Source organism: Triticum urartu, chromosome 2 (assembly GCF_003073215.2).
Source record: "Triticum urartu cultivar G1812 chromosome 2, Tu2.1, whole genome shotgun sequence".
Classification (NCBI taxonomy): Eukaryota; Viridiplantae; Streptophyta; class Magnoliopsida; order Poales; family Poaceae; genus Triticum; species Triticum urartu.
The window spans coordinates 344,163,561-344,178,887 of record NC_053023.1 but is presented as its reverse complement, the minus strand read 5'-3'; positions in this window follow the sequence as shown (position 1 = coordinate 344,178,887).

Sequence of the window (15,327 nt, the reverse complement as noted above, 5' to 3'; positions counted from 1 at the left end):
GCTTCCAGCAGGGAGAGAAGGTCTCCAACGACATCGCAGAGTACGAAGGCCTGATTGCCTGTCTCAAGGCTGTGGCATCTTTAGGAGAGAAGTGCCTCACCATCAAGGGCGACTCCCAGCTCCTCGTCAACTTCTCCAACAAAGTATACGAGCCGAATGATGAGCACATGGAGGCATACCTTGAGGAGGTATGCAAAATTGAGAAATATTTTGTGGGCCTGGAATTGTAGCACGTACCGCGCGACATGAACAAGGAGGTGGACAACATCGCCAAGAGGGCGTCCCGACGCCCGCCTCAGGAGCCTGGCGTCTTTGAGGAGCGGATCTTCAAGTCATTGGTAGCCCCCCCCCACCGCGGGATCAGCCTCACCTCAGGAGGAGCTCCCCTCCCCTTAGCACCACTCACGGGCGCACCCGCTTGCGGCCCAACCTCGGGAGCTCGTCTGCTCCTCGCGCTCGAGCCTCAGGAGGGGTGCATTGACCAAGGAGTTCAAGGCGTACCTGCTTCAGGGGACCCTGCCAGAGAAGGAGGAAGACGCGGAGCGCGTGGCTCGCCAGGCCACCGCCTACTTCATCCAGGACGATGAGCTCTACCGAAAGCGGCTGTTCCTTTGCTTGCTTTTTGTAGCCAGTTTGCAACTTCTTAATGGAATTTGGAGTTTTTCGCGTTTCTCGTTCGCCAGAGTTGAATTTTTCTCCTCTTACTTTGCTCGCCTCTCAGTCTTGAACCAGGAAGAGCGACAGTTGCCCGTCGCTCCTCCTCGCGCGCCTCGCACGCGGGGGCTAGGCAGGTGTGTACGTTTGGGTTCGCCCGCACTACCAAGACACCTCACCGAAGCCTCGTTGCTCCAGAGCTTCGGCTTCTTTAATCCTCGTGAGACGCTCTCGATGAGCTCATGGGCCTGCACACCCCCTTAGGTCCGTGCCTCCGGGCAGCACGACACGATGCACTAGCCCTAACTAACCCTCGCCCGGGGGCTCGCGCGAGGAAGAACGAAGCGCCCCGTCAAGCTTTCTAACAACCTTGCAGCTCTACAATGCCTATCGAGGCCCGACGGCTCCGGAGTCATCAGGAAGGGAGCTTCGCCAGATGCTGCTGGAAGGGCGTGCCCTCACAAGGCGAGAAACTACTGCAAGTACACCAAGCTAAGTTACTCTAACCGCACCTACTCGAAACATGGATATCACAACACAATATCAAAATAACAAACCTAGCTTAGTGGCATAAGTGCCATTGTTCATTACACACCCAGCGGGGCCCTCTAATTTTTTCAAAGTGCGGAAGAAAGGAAAGGTTAAACAAAAGCGAGCCGCACGACCGCAGCAGCTCCCGAGGCCAGGCTCCAGCAACTCTCGAGGCCCAGTCCGAGCCTTCCTCCCGCTTCACTGGAGCACGACGACGGGATGGCCGGTCGCCTTCCCCAATCCGAGCCCAGCGACGGGGTGGCTGATCATAGCCACCACTGCTGGAGCTCTCGCCGGAGGAGGAGCCGCCGCCGCTGGGGGTGGTGCGGCCGTCGCCATGGGCAAGCTCACCCCCGTCGTCGTCACGACTATTGTCAAGGCCAAGCTCATCGTCACTGCTGCCATCCTCGGGGCAGCACCCCGCGCGGTGGCCGTATTCCCCGAACACCCTCACGAAGAGGGTGACGAGGCCGTCGTACTTGAAGTGGAGGGTGCACCTCCGACTCAGGCCTCGGGCGCGGGTGAACACCTGCCAACCGCGGGTCAAGGCCATGTTGCCTGCGGTAGTGACCTCAACCCCGGCCCATGAGGCCCTACTATAGGAGCCGTCAGCTTGTAGCTAGAGGATGTCAAGCCTCGTGGTCGGTAGCTCGCCTGCGAAGAAGCACGGAAGCGGGAGCCAGGTGCCGACGGGCCTCTCCGACCACACGACAAGCTCCAGGAACGTGTCTGCGGAGTGGAAGTGCGGCCGAAGAGGCCGGGTGACTATGGCGCGCCTTCCCCCATCTCAAGAGCTGCCTCGTCCTCAGAATCTCCCACCGCAAGAGGAAGCGCCGCCACGACCGCTGGAGGTAGCGCCCGCTCTTGGAGGAGTGTGCTTGTGCCCCTGGGGGGGGGCTCTGCCGGAGTCGCATCATACTTGTGGGGACGTCCGCGGCCCCTCTTGGGAGGCGGCAAATCCGGTCCCTCCTTGGGGGCCTTCTCTTTCTCTGCAGCAAAGAACTTCCTCATCGGCGCCATGGATGCCGCGACAAGGCGATGAGGCAAAGAAGAAGAAGAAGATGCAGGCGGCGATAAGATAGCGATGAGCAAGGGGGGCTCCGCCCCTCCCCTCATTTATAGCCGGAGGGAGGCCAACTGCCGGCCTCCATGATCCCATGCAATGATGATATTTTCTTTGCTTGCAGCATGCTCTTGTCAAGTCGAACAGTTGCTGAGGCGGTGTGGGGAAGCGGAGACGCCCACGTCCCATCAATCGCCACGCGTCGACAAAGGCCGCAGGTGGTTAGGGCCCACGGTGCTTCACACTTGCCCTTTGGCTTCGCCTCGAAGACAAGTTTGAGTGCGCCTTGGGCCCGGGGGCTACTATCGATGTTCTGGAAATGGGGGTACCCAGACTTGCCTACCTGCGGCCCATGACATGGCTCTACTGACGGCCTGGTACTGCCCACCTTCAGCATCAACAACTCAAGAGCCTCGCGAGGGGCCAAGCCTCGCGAGGTGGATGACACCAAGACTTCCAGAAGGAGCGGCCTCCTCAGGCTGGCTCCTGAGGAGCGGAGATTCCTATGCAAGTCTAACCTTGTGAGGCTCAGGTGACGTGAGCCATGACAACCATGGCCAAGCGGGTGCCAGCGGGCGCAGAGCAGCAGTTTCCTCTTTGGTGCTAAGGAGGCAAGTGCAGGCGCAGAGTCCCAAGGAATCATCTAAAGGTTTCCATTCCGGTGCAACAAGACCAAGACCGCCAGTACGGAGGTCAGCCGAGCCCAGTGCGGCGTCACGACCAGGAGCTTTGCAGGCGAAGACTACTTTTGTCACGATAACATGCACTAGTTGTCTCCCTTCGAATTTGGCCATTGTGGGATCCCTTCCCGCCTTCATTTGGGAAGAGGACCAAGGCCACTATAAATAGGACCTAGCCACCACCATAGAGCAGAGACCGGATCGGATCCATTCCATCCTCACCAGCTCTCTCGAGCACAAGAACACACCTCCTCCCGAGGTTGTTCTCCGACTGTACTAGTTCACCCTCAACCCCTTGAGGCCAATCCACCACAAAGCAGGAGTAGGGTTTTACACCGCAAGGTGGCCCGAACCTGGGTAAACTACTGTATCCCGTTTCCTTCCGGTTCGTTGAGCTAGGCCGTGAGATTAGCGAGGAGGCAAACTGGGGAGGTTGAGTTCTTCGCACGCACCCCAGAGTTTGAACCTCTCAAGGGTCTGCAGAACCTGAAATCCGACAGTCCCTCACAAAAATTTCAAGATAAAATTGTGTTCTCCCCAAGTGTGCACCGTTGTGAAAGTTCGTCGTTTCGAAAAGCACCACGTGATGATCGGGTGTGATACTCTACGTTCGCATACAACAGGTGCAAGCCAATTTTGCACATGCGGAACACTTGGGCTAAACTTGACGAGCATAGCATGTACATACATGGCCTCGGAATACAAGAGACCGGAAGGTCGAACACGAGTCATATGCTAGATATGATCAACTTGAAGATGTTCACCATTGAAACCACCTTATCTCACGTGATGATCGGACTTGAGTTGGTGAATTTTGATTTTGTCACACTCGAATAACCGAAGGGATGTTGATTTGAGTGGGAGTTCTTAGGAAATATGATTAATTGAACTAATTATCATGAATAATAGTCTGAAATATCTTTGGAAATTATGCTGTAGATCAATGCGTTCCTAGAGAAAGCTAAGCTGAAAGATGATGGAAGCAACTTTGTAAACTGGGCCCCTAATCTGAGGATTATCCTCACGACTGCCCAAAAGTCTTATGTCCTTGATGCACCGCTTGGTGCGCCACCCCCTCCAACGACTGTGGGCGTTGTGAACGCCCGACAGTCGCATGTTGATGACTACTCAGTAGTTTGGTGTGCCATGCTGAATGGCTTAGAACTGGGACTTCAAAGGCGTTTTGAATGTCATGGAGCATATGAGATGTTCCAGGAGTTGAAGTTTATCTTTGAGAAGAATGCCCGGATCGAGAGGTATGAGACCTCTGATAAGTTCTATGCCTGCAACATGGAGGAGAACGGGTCTGTCAGTGAGCACATACTTAGAATGTCTAGATACTACAACCGTCTGGCTGAGTTGGGAGTCAGCTCCCGCCAGAGGCTGTCACTGACAGAGTTCTTCATTAGCTACCACCTAGCTACAAGAGCTTTGTGTTGAACTATAACATGCAAGGGATGAACAAGTCAGTCTCTGAGCTGTTCGCGATGCTGAAAGTCGCTGAGTTAGACATCCAGAAGGAGCATCAAGTGTTGATGGTCAATAAAACCACTAGTTTCAAGAAGGGCATGGGAAAGAAGGGAAACTTCAAGAAGGGTGGAAAAGCAGTTGCTCCTCCCATGAAGAAACCCAAGGCTGGACCCAAGCCAGATATTGAGTGCTTCTATTGCAAGGGAACTGGCCACTAGAAGCGGAACTCCCCAAGTATCTGGTCGACAAGAAGGGGGCCAACATCAACAAAGGTATATATGATATACATCTTATTGATGTGTACCTTACCAAATCTCGTTGCAGTGCTTGGGTATTTGATACCTGTTCGGTTGATCACATTTGCAACTCAAAGCAGGAACTATGAAATAGGTGGAGGCTGGTGAAGGATGAAGTGACGATGCGCGTGAGAAATTGTTCCAAGGTTGATGTGATCCCGTCGGCACACTCGCTCTTCAATTACCATCGGGATTAGTGATGAACCTGAATAGTTGTTATTTAGTGCCTGCGTTGAGCATGAACATTATATGTAGATCTTGTTTAATGCGAGACAGTTACTCATTTAAATCAAAGAATAATGTTTGTTCTATTTATATGGGTAATATCTTTTATGGTCATGCACCCATTGTGAGGGGTTTATTCTTATTGAATATCGATAGTGATGATGCACATGTTCATTGATGCCAAAAGATGTAAAGCTGATAATGATAGTAGCACTTTCTTGTGGCACTGCCGCTTAAGTCATATTGGTGTAAAGCGCATGAAGAAACTCCGTGCTGATGGAATTTTGGAGTCACTAGATTTTGAATCACTTGACACATGTAAACCATGCCTCCTGTGCAAGATGACTAAGACATCGTTTTCCGAAACAATGGAATGGGCAAGTGACTTGTTGGAAATCATACATATTGATGTGTGTGGTCCGATGATCGTTAACGCACAGTGGATATCATTACTTTCTCATCTTCATTGATGATTTGAGTAGATATGGGGATATTCACTTAATGAAGCATAATTTTGAGACGTTTGAAAAATTCAAACAATTTCAGAGTGAAGTTGAGAATCATCGTAACAAGAAGATCAAATTCATACGATTTGGACGAGGGGGAGTGATGACCCACAAGTATAGGGGATCAATTGTAGCTCTTTTCTATAAGTAAGAGTGTCGAACCCAATGAGGAGCAGAAGGAAATGACAAGTGGTTTTCAGCAAGGTAATGTCTGCAAGTGATGAAATTGTAAGTAACTGAGTAGTTTGATAGCAAGATAATTTGTAACAGGCAAGTAATGATAGTAGTAACGAAAGTGCAGCAAGATAGCCCAATCCATTTGAGGCAAAGGACATGCCAAAACGGTCTCTTATGATAAGCAAAGCGTCCTTGAGGGTACACAAGATTTTCATCTAGTCACTTTCATCTTGTTGGTTTAATTTGTGTTCGGTACTTTGATAATTTGATATGTGGGTGGACCGGTGCTTAGGTGTTGTTCTTACTTGAACAAACCTCCTACTTATGATTAACCCTCCCGCAAGCATCCGCAACTACGAGAAAAGTATTAAGAATAAATTCTAACCATAGCATTAAACTTTTTGTAACATCCCAAATTTTCAATTTGGAATGTTATACATAGATCATTCATGCATATCATATTTTATTGCATTTCGTATTGCGATCCTCAAAATCCTAAGCAACTCAAGTACCCTCGGAGAGAGTTGGGGATTTCCCTGTCTTCATATTAGAGTTTTATCAAATATTGAAACGAGGATTTTTGGTTTTAATTATTTTTCTCTCCAAAAATATTTCATATTAAAATATATGAGAGGAGATAATATGACTTCTCCAAAATAAATGGCACATTGGAGGAAAAGGATTAAAATCGAATATTTGTTTTTATCCGGAGTTTATTGCTATTTTATTTGAATTAGAAAAATTGCATGTTTTCCAAAGTTGCATTTTAGGGCCAAGAAAATGTTCATCCTGTTCTAAATATTTTATTTAAATGGAGAAAATTTATTTTGGCATTTTTGGAATTTTATTTTATTTTCTAGGATTTTCTTTTAGTTCGGCGGAATTATTTAAAAAAACGCGTAGTGGCCGACTAGGCCGAAGCCCAGCCAAGCCGGCCCGCTTCCCAGCCGCCGTCTCCGAGCGGGAGACCGCGCCGCCGCCGCCGCCCGAACCGGAGTCCGGCCGGGACTCCGTTCCCCCTCCCCCCGCACCTTGCCCCCACCTCCAAGTCGCCGCCCCCATCTCTTATAAGCCGCCCCGACCCCCCGTAGAGCCCTGAGCAACCCCGCCGCCGCAAGCACCGCCGCCGCTCGCTACCGCACCGCCTCGCTGCCGCGCCGCCCCGCCGCTCGCCGGAGCCGCCCGCCGCGCCGGACCTCGCCGGATGTATAGCGTCGTTCGGTTTAAAAAAACCGGTTCGGTTTTTGTTAGTAAAACCTAGTTTGTTTTTTTAGATCGGTTCGCCGGTTTTTTTCCGGTTTAGTTACTTTGTGGACGTTCCTCCATACGTTCGTTTAAACGAACGGAGTTCACTCGTTAGTTACAGACAATGAACTCTCGTTTGTTAGCCTGTTCGTCAGTTTTCTTTTTCTCAGATTTTCCACGATTATTTTTTAATCGCGGTTTCTGATCCGATTTTCGTTTTAGTTTATCTTTTCGCTCGTTTGTCGGAATCAGGCGATTCAAGCGCCTAGATCTTCGTCTCGAAACCCTTTTTCCGTTTAACCAACTTGGACAAGCTTTTGCTACTGTAAAATTTGACCTTAGTCCAGATTAGCAAATGGATCTTGTTTCTTTCACAGTTTGAGTTTCGTTGCTCTGTTTGATTTGATTCTTTTCGCAAACTGGAGTTCTTAAGTTGAACTTACTGGTTAGGTCTTCTTATTTGAGATTTACCCGTGTTTCTTTGCTTGTTTGCTTATGTATGCTATTGTTTGTTTGCGATAGAACACCCGGAGTGCGAAGCATGCTACTACGAGTCCCTAGGTTTTGCGGATCATCAGCAAGGCAAATAACACTTTGATCATACCCCTTTATCACCCAGTTTTTATGCATTAGTTCCAATCCTCAAACATTTCATGGTTAGGATGTGTTTAACATGTTGGTTGGGAAGTAGTTGATGAGGTAGAACCTATTGCCCTGTTATATTCAAACCCTTGGGAGTTACTTCTACGTATTGCTTATATTGCTATGCTATGCTCGTAGACGTGGTTTGGGTGAGTGAAATCCATGACAGATGTGAGATTGTTAATTAATGGTTCAACTTAAGGTGGCAACTTGAATACACATCTGGGTGGATTGTTTGTTGGGCACCTGGAGAACCCAGTGTTGTCCTAGGATATCCCGGAGTACCCGTGTGATAATCCTATGGTCCGCCACCCAGGCTCAAAGGGAACTGAGATATTTTCATGCTAGAAACTTCCGTGTGCAGCCACAAGCTATTATGGGCTCTAGAATAGTTGTGTAGGTTGCGTGAAGCTCCCGAAGAGGTGGATCAGCAGGTAGAGGGATGTAGGTTGGTATGGTCTGCCCGGAGTAAGGGTTTAATGCTTCTGAAAGACCGTGTCTCGGTCATCCGTTTCTCAAACACCATGTAGTGCGAGAAATTCAACGGAGGAGATCGGGTCTTGTGGGGAAAAGTGCGCAAATCTCTGCAGAGTGTATAAACTAATCATGGTTAGCCGTGTCCCCGGTTATGGACATCTTGAGTATCTAGTACTTGGAGTATCATAAGTATCTCATCACTCTAATATAATATTGTTGGGTTGTTACCATGATAGTTAAATAAAATATATTCCTTTGTTGTAGGGAAAAATTGGCTTTTCGCAAAAAACCATAATCATAGAGCTTTCCACTAGCCAAATATGCATGTAGTGATAGCATTATTTTGTTCTTGATCTACTGTGTTACTTTGTCAGCATATTCCATGTGCTGACCCGTTATCGGGCTGCAATGTATTATGTTGCAGACTTTTCAGATGAGGAGTAAGGTTCGTTAGGTCGTTGCCGTGCAGCTCAGCTATGCCGTTGGAGTTGATGGACTCGCTTTATCTTCCAAGCCTTTCGCTGTTATCGTATTATATGGCCTTAAGCCATATTTATTGTAATAAGTTATCTTTTGGGACATTCAATGTAATAAGTGTTTGATTGCTACTCTGTTATAAGTCCTCGAGTATTGTGTGTGTCAGCATTACCGATCCAGGGATGACACTGAAGCACATAGACTTGACCGGTTGAGCTCGGGTCGCTACAAGATGGTATCAGAGCACACGCTGAGTGTAGGACACAACCACTAAGCTAAATCCCTAGATTACTATTCTCTTCTCAATTCTGACTCCTCTCCATTTTCTACTCTTTAGGATGGCGGACGCAAGGAACAAGTTTGCACAACTGGATGAAGAAGCACCTTTTGGACGACACTTGAAGGAAGTCACTAGGTACTTGAACATTGGAATACCAAGTTTCACCGGGACTTACAAAGCCACTTTACCAGAAGAGGAGCGATGGATGATTCAATTTCAAGTTCCAGGAAGGACATTCATGCCAGTCACTAAGCCCATAGAGTTTTCCTTCGATGCACCAACCTAGAGTCTAGGAAAGAGTATGGCAGCTCACATCACCATGGGACGCATTGGAGAAGTTTATCATAAGGAGCTTAAGGATACTATCTATCAGATTTGTGGGCGCCGAGATGAGCAATGGGAGATGATCAGTACCAGGAAGGATAGATCATTTGCAGCTTTCATCCAGGAATTAAACCAACACATTCGTCGCCAGGAGAACCAGATGTGCGCAGGAATGATAGACCCGAAGAAGACAATGACAAGGATCGCGGAACTGGAGGAAGAACTTAAGGCTGAAGATTATGAGGAGGAAATCGTCATACTAGTGGATAAGAATGCCGACCTGACAATGAAGCTAGGAGTATTGGATATGTCTCTGTCATATCTACTTTTCCAAACACTTTTGCCCTTGTTTTGGACTCTATCTTGTATGATTTGAATGGAACTAACCTGGGCTGACACTGTTTTCAGCAGAATTACCATGATGTTGTTTTATGTGCAGAAAACAAATATTCTCAGAATGACCTGAAACTCCACGAGAGGTCTTAGAAAATATAATAAAAAATCCTCACCAAATATGAAGACCAGGGGGCCCACACCCTTTCCACGAGGGTGGGGGGCGCCCCCCCCCCTAGGGCACGCCCCCTACCTCGTGGGGCCCCTGTTGACCCTCCGATGCCAACTCCAACTCTATATATTTGCTTTCGGAGAGAAAAAATCAAAGAGTAGAAATCATCGCGTTTTACGATACGGAGCAGCTGCCAAGCCCTAAAACCTCTCGGGAGGGTTGATCTGGAGTCCGTTTGGGGCTCCGGAGAGGGGGATTCGTCGCCGTCGTCATCACCAACCATCCTCCATCACCAATTTCATGATGCTCACCGCCGTGCGTGTGTAATTGCATCGTAGGCTTGCTGGACGGTGATGGGTTGGATGAGATTTATCATGTAATCGAGTTAGTTTTGTTAGGGTTTGATCCCTAGTATCCATTATGTTCTGAGATTGATGTTGCTATGACTTTGCTATGCTTAATGCTTGTCACTAGGGCCCGAGTGCCATGATTTCAGATCTGAACCTATTATGTTTTCATGAATATATGTGAGTTCTTGATCCTATCTTGCAAGTCTATAGTCACCTATTATGTGTTATGATCCGGCAACCCCGGAGTGACAATAATCGGGACCACTCCCGGTGATGACCATAGTTTGAGGAGTTCATGTATTCACTATATGCTAATGCTTTGTTCCGGTTCTCTATTAAAAGGAGGCCTTAATATCCCTTAGTTTCCAATAGGACCCCGCTGCCACGGGAGGGTAGGACAAAAGATGTCATGCAAGTTCTTTTCCATAAGCACGTATGACTATATACGGAATATATGCCTACATTACATTGACGAATTGGAGCTAGTTCTGTGTCACCCTATGTTATGGCTGTTACATGATGAACCGCATCCGGCATAATTATCCATCACTGATTCGGTGCCTATGAGTTTTCCATATACAGGTTTACGCTTATTTACTTTCCCGCTGCTACTGTTACAATCACTACAAAATACCAAAAACATTACTTTTGCTGTCTTTACTTTTGTTACCGCTACCACCATTATCATATTACGTTGCTACTAAACACTTTGCTGCAGATACTAAGTTTCTAGGTGTGGTTGAATTGACAACTCAGCTGCTAATACTTGAGAATATTCTTTGGCTCCCCTTGTGTCGAATCAATAAATTTGGGTTGAATACTCTACCCTCGAAAGCTGTTGTGATCCCCTATACTTGTGGGTTATCAAGACCTTTTTCTGGTGCCATTGCCGGGGAGCATAGCTCTATTCTTTGAGTCACTTGGGATTTATATCTGCTGGACAATATGAAGAACTTGAGAGATCCAAAAACCAAGATCTATCCCTCAACTACGAGGGGAGGTAAGGAACTGCCATCTAGCTCTGCACTTGATTCACCTTCTGTTATGAGTAAGTTTGCGACACCTACACCTGCTTCTGTTATTCGTTCTGATATGTCGCATGTTATTGATGATGCAACTTCTGCTATGCATGATACTTATGATGAAACTACTTCTATGTCTGATACTACTATGCCCCTTAGTGAATTTCATGATGAACAAATTTCTAGGGCTAGAGAAAGGGAGATTATTAAATCTGAATACGATGATGATGAAAATATGCCTGTTATTCCTGAGGGTTATTTATTTGATCAAGATGCTTCTTTAGCTAGTTTAGCTTGCGGAGATAGATATGAGCTTAAGAGGTTATTAATTAAATGGAACAAAGAATCACTTAGAGATAAAATGAAACCCGATCCTGCTTTTGCTACTTCACCTATATGTGTTCCTAATAAAGATTATGAATTCTCTGTTGATCCTGATATAATTACTTTGGTTGAATCTGATCCTTTTATGGCTATGAATCTGAAACTGTTGTGGCACATCTTAGTAAGTTAAATGATATAGCTGCCCTGTTCACTAATAATGAGAGATCACGTTACCTCTATTTACTCAAAATATTTCCGTTCTCATTAAAGGGCGATGCTGAGATATGGTTTAATTCTCTTGATCCTGGTTGTGTGCGTAGTCCCCAGGATATGATTTATTACTTCTCTGCTAAATATTTCCCTGCTCATAAGAAACAAGCTGCTTTGAGGGAAATATACAACTTTGTGCAAATTAAAGAAGAGAGTCTCCCACAAGCTTGGGGGAGGCTTCTCAAGTTACTTAATGCTTTGCCTGATCATCCTCTCAAGAAACCTGAAATACTTGATATCTTTTATAATGGACTAACTGATGCTTCCAGAGATTACCTGGATAGTTGTGCTGGTTCTCTTTTCAGGGAAAGAACACCAGATGAAGCTGAAATTCTATTGAATAATATGTTGACAAATGAAAATAATTGGGCACCTCCTGGGCCAGCTCCTGAGCCAACTCCTGTTCCAAATACTGAGCCTATTCCTAAACCAACTCCGAAGAAGAGAGGTGTTCTATTTCTCAGTCCCAAAGTTATGCAAGAGGCAAAGAAATCTATGAAAGAAAAAGGTATTAAAGCTGAAGACGTTAAGAATTTACCTCCTATTGAAGAAATACATGGTCTTAATTCACCGCCTGTTGAAGAAACTTATGATCTCAATCATTTATTTACTGAAGAACCTCCTGATCCCGATGTCCCGACACAGGTAGTAAAGGTAAATTCTCTCTATAGATATGATAAAGCTGAAGTCCCTCCTACTAAAATTGCTAGTCAATGCTTGGATGAGTTTGATAACTTTATGTATAAGCAAGATGACTTCAATGCTTATTTTGGTAGACAATTAAAAGAAAATGCTTATATGATTATACGCTTGGGTGATTATATGGCTGATATTAAAGGTGAACTTAAACTTATTAGCAAACATGCTTCTATGGTCACCACCCAAGTAGAACAAGTACTTAAAGCTCAAAAAGAAGTGCTTGATGAAATGAATAGTAAGAAAAATGATTATGCTGTTGGAGTGGCTACTAGAACTGGTAGAATGACTCAGGAACCTTTGTATCCTGAAGGCCACCCTAAGAGAATCGAGCAAGATTCTCAAAGAAATAATACTGATGTTCCTAGTTCTTCTAAAAAGAAGAAGAAAAATGATAGAACTTTGCAAACTTCTAGTGAACCTATTGCTGAGCCACCTGATAATCCAAATGATATATCTATGTCTGATGCTGAAACACAATCTGGTAATGAACATGAACCTAGTAAAAATATTAATGATAATATTCATAATGATGCTCAACCTAGTAATGACAATGATGTAGAAATTGAACCTACTGTTGATCTTGATAACCCACAATCAAAGAATCAACGTTATGATAAAAGAGACTTTGTTGCTAGGAAACATGGTAAAGAAAGAGAACCTTTGGTTCAGAAACCCATGCCTTTTCCTCTGAAACCATCCAAGAAAAAGAATGATGAGGATTTTGAGCGCTTTGCTGAAATGATTAGGCCTATCTTTTTGCGTATGCGATTAACCGATGTGCTCAAAACAAACCCTTATGCTAAATATATGAAGGATATCATTACTAATAAAAGAAAGATATGGAAGCTGAAATTTCCACCATGCTTGCTAATTATAATTTTAAGGGTGGAATACCAAAGAAACTTGGAGATCCCAGAGTACCTACTATACCTTGCTCCATTAAAAGAAATTATATTAAAACTGCTTTATGTGATCTTGGAGCCGGTGTTAGTGTTATGCCTCTCTCTTTATATCATAGACTTGACTTGAATAAGTTGACACCTATTGAAATATCTTAGCAAATGGCTGATAAATCAACTGCTATACCTATCGGTATTTGTGAGGATGTGCCTGTTGTGGTTGCAAACATTACTATTTTAACGGACTTTGTTATTCTTGATATTCCCGAGGATGATAGTATCTCTATTATTCTTGGAAGACCTTTTCTTAATACTGTAGGGGCTGTTATTGATTGCAAAAAAGGAAATGTCACTTTTCATGTTAGTGGTAATAAGCATACGGTACATTTTCCAAGGAAACAACCTCAAGTTCATAGTATCAACTTTATCGGAAAAATTCCATTGATTATATTTGGAGGTTTTGAATTTCCTCTTCCTACTGTCAAGAAGAAATATGATATTCTTATTATTGGGGATGTGCATATCCCTGTTGAGGTAACTTAGTGTTATTCGAAATTTCTCCGGTTTCATGATTATCGGAATGAGTTTGTTAACAAGACTTGATCAACCTTGTTAGTGGATTCTTTTTGATGAGCATGAGATGGATGAAACTAGAAGCACAAACTTCTGTACCCTCTTTGTATTCTCTGTTATTTATATTAAATAAAGTAAAATAGTATTTTTTCTGTCTGTTTCCTGACTTATCCGTGCAATATAAAAATATCCCGAAAATAAAAGTCCTCAGAATTCCATGCCAATTTAATATGATTTTTTCGGGAATATTTGAGGATTTACTAGGCAAAAATTACCGCAGGAGGAGCCGCCACCTGGTCACGAGGGTGGTGGGCGCCCCCCCCTATAGGGCGCGCCCCCTGTCTCGTGGGCCCACGGTGGCCCTCCTCCACTTATCCTAGCACCCATCTTCTTCCTCTATCTCACACAAACCCGAAAAACCAACTCAAGCACGAGTTCCAGCCACTTTTGCTGCGATTTTCGATCTCCTTGCTCAAAGCACCTCTCGCAAAACTGCTTGGGGATATTGTTCCTTGGTATGTGACTCCTCCATTGGCCCAATTAGTTTTTGTTCCAGTGCTTTATTATTTGCAAATTTGTGCTGCATAGGTGACCATGTTCTTGAGCTTGCATGTCAAATTTATATGCTTCCAAGTAGTTCTAATGCTTGATGTAGGCTCTAGGCACTTGTAGGAGTAGTTGCTATCAGTTTTATTGAATTTGGTTTACTTTTATTTTGAAGTTACTAAAAATTTCAGATTGTTTCAGAAAAATGACGAGGAGATTATTGTGGGGCTCATCAAGCCAAAGCCCAAAGGAAAAGGCACCTAAGCCTAAGTATAATTTGCCACACACCGCGGAGATTCGGGCGTGTGAATGGCCTTCTGAAGATTTCTTGAGAGCAGCCGGTATCTATGAAGATTTTCATGAATTGGCTCACAATGCAGGCCTCACCGCTTTCCTCCACGACCAATGCGATCAGTATCTCTTACTCACAAATACCTTTGTGCAAAACTTTTATTTTCATCCTAGGAACTCACCACCTACGGTGGAATTTCATTTATATGATGAGCCTAAGGAGATGTCACTTTATGATTTCTGTCGGATTTGTTTAGTCCCTTTTGAGGGCAAGACAGAAGAACCACATCATGATGATGTGGTTGGGTTTATTGATAATATCACTGTAGGAGAAACCAGGAATGTTTCCGATGCACGAATCACTAGCATACATTTTCCTGTTTTGCGTTACTTTGCATTATTTGCCAGTCGTTGTTTAATTGGACGCGGAAATTTTGGAAACCTTAGTATCCTTGATTTAATTATTCTGCTCCAAGGTTTATATAGTGATAACACTTTTAGTTTGGGCAGTATTATTGCTAGACGGTTAAATATGAACGTTACTAAGGGCCCCATCTTTGGAGGCATTTATGCCACACGCCTAGCCGCACATTTTAACATACCTATTAGGCATGCTGAGAAGGAAGAAAAAGTGCTACCCCGTGTTTATCTAGATCATAAAAGTATGGTGGCACATGATTTTATTGTTAAGAATAGGGCAGGGGGGCTTAGATATCAACTGTTCTTTAATAAACATCATCCTGAGACTATTACCTTGCTTGCTCCTTCTTTGTTTGATTTGACTGCAGGCACGTACCTTGT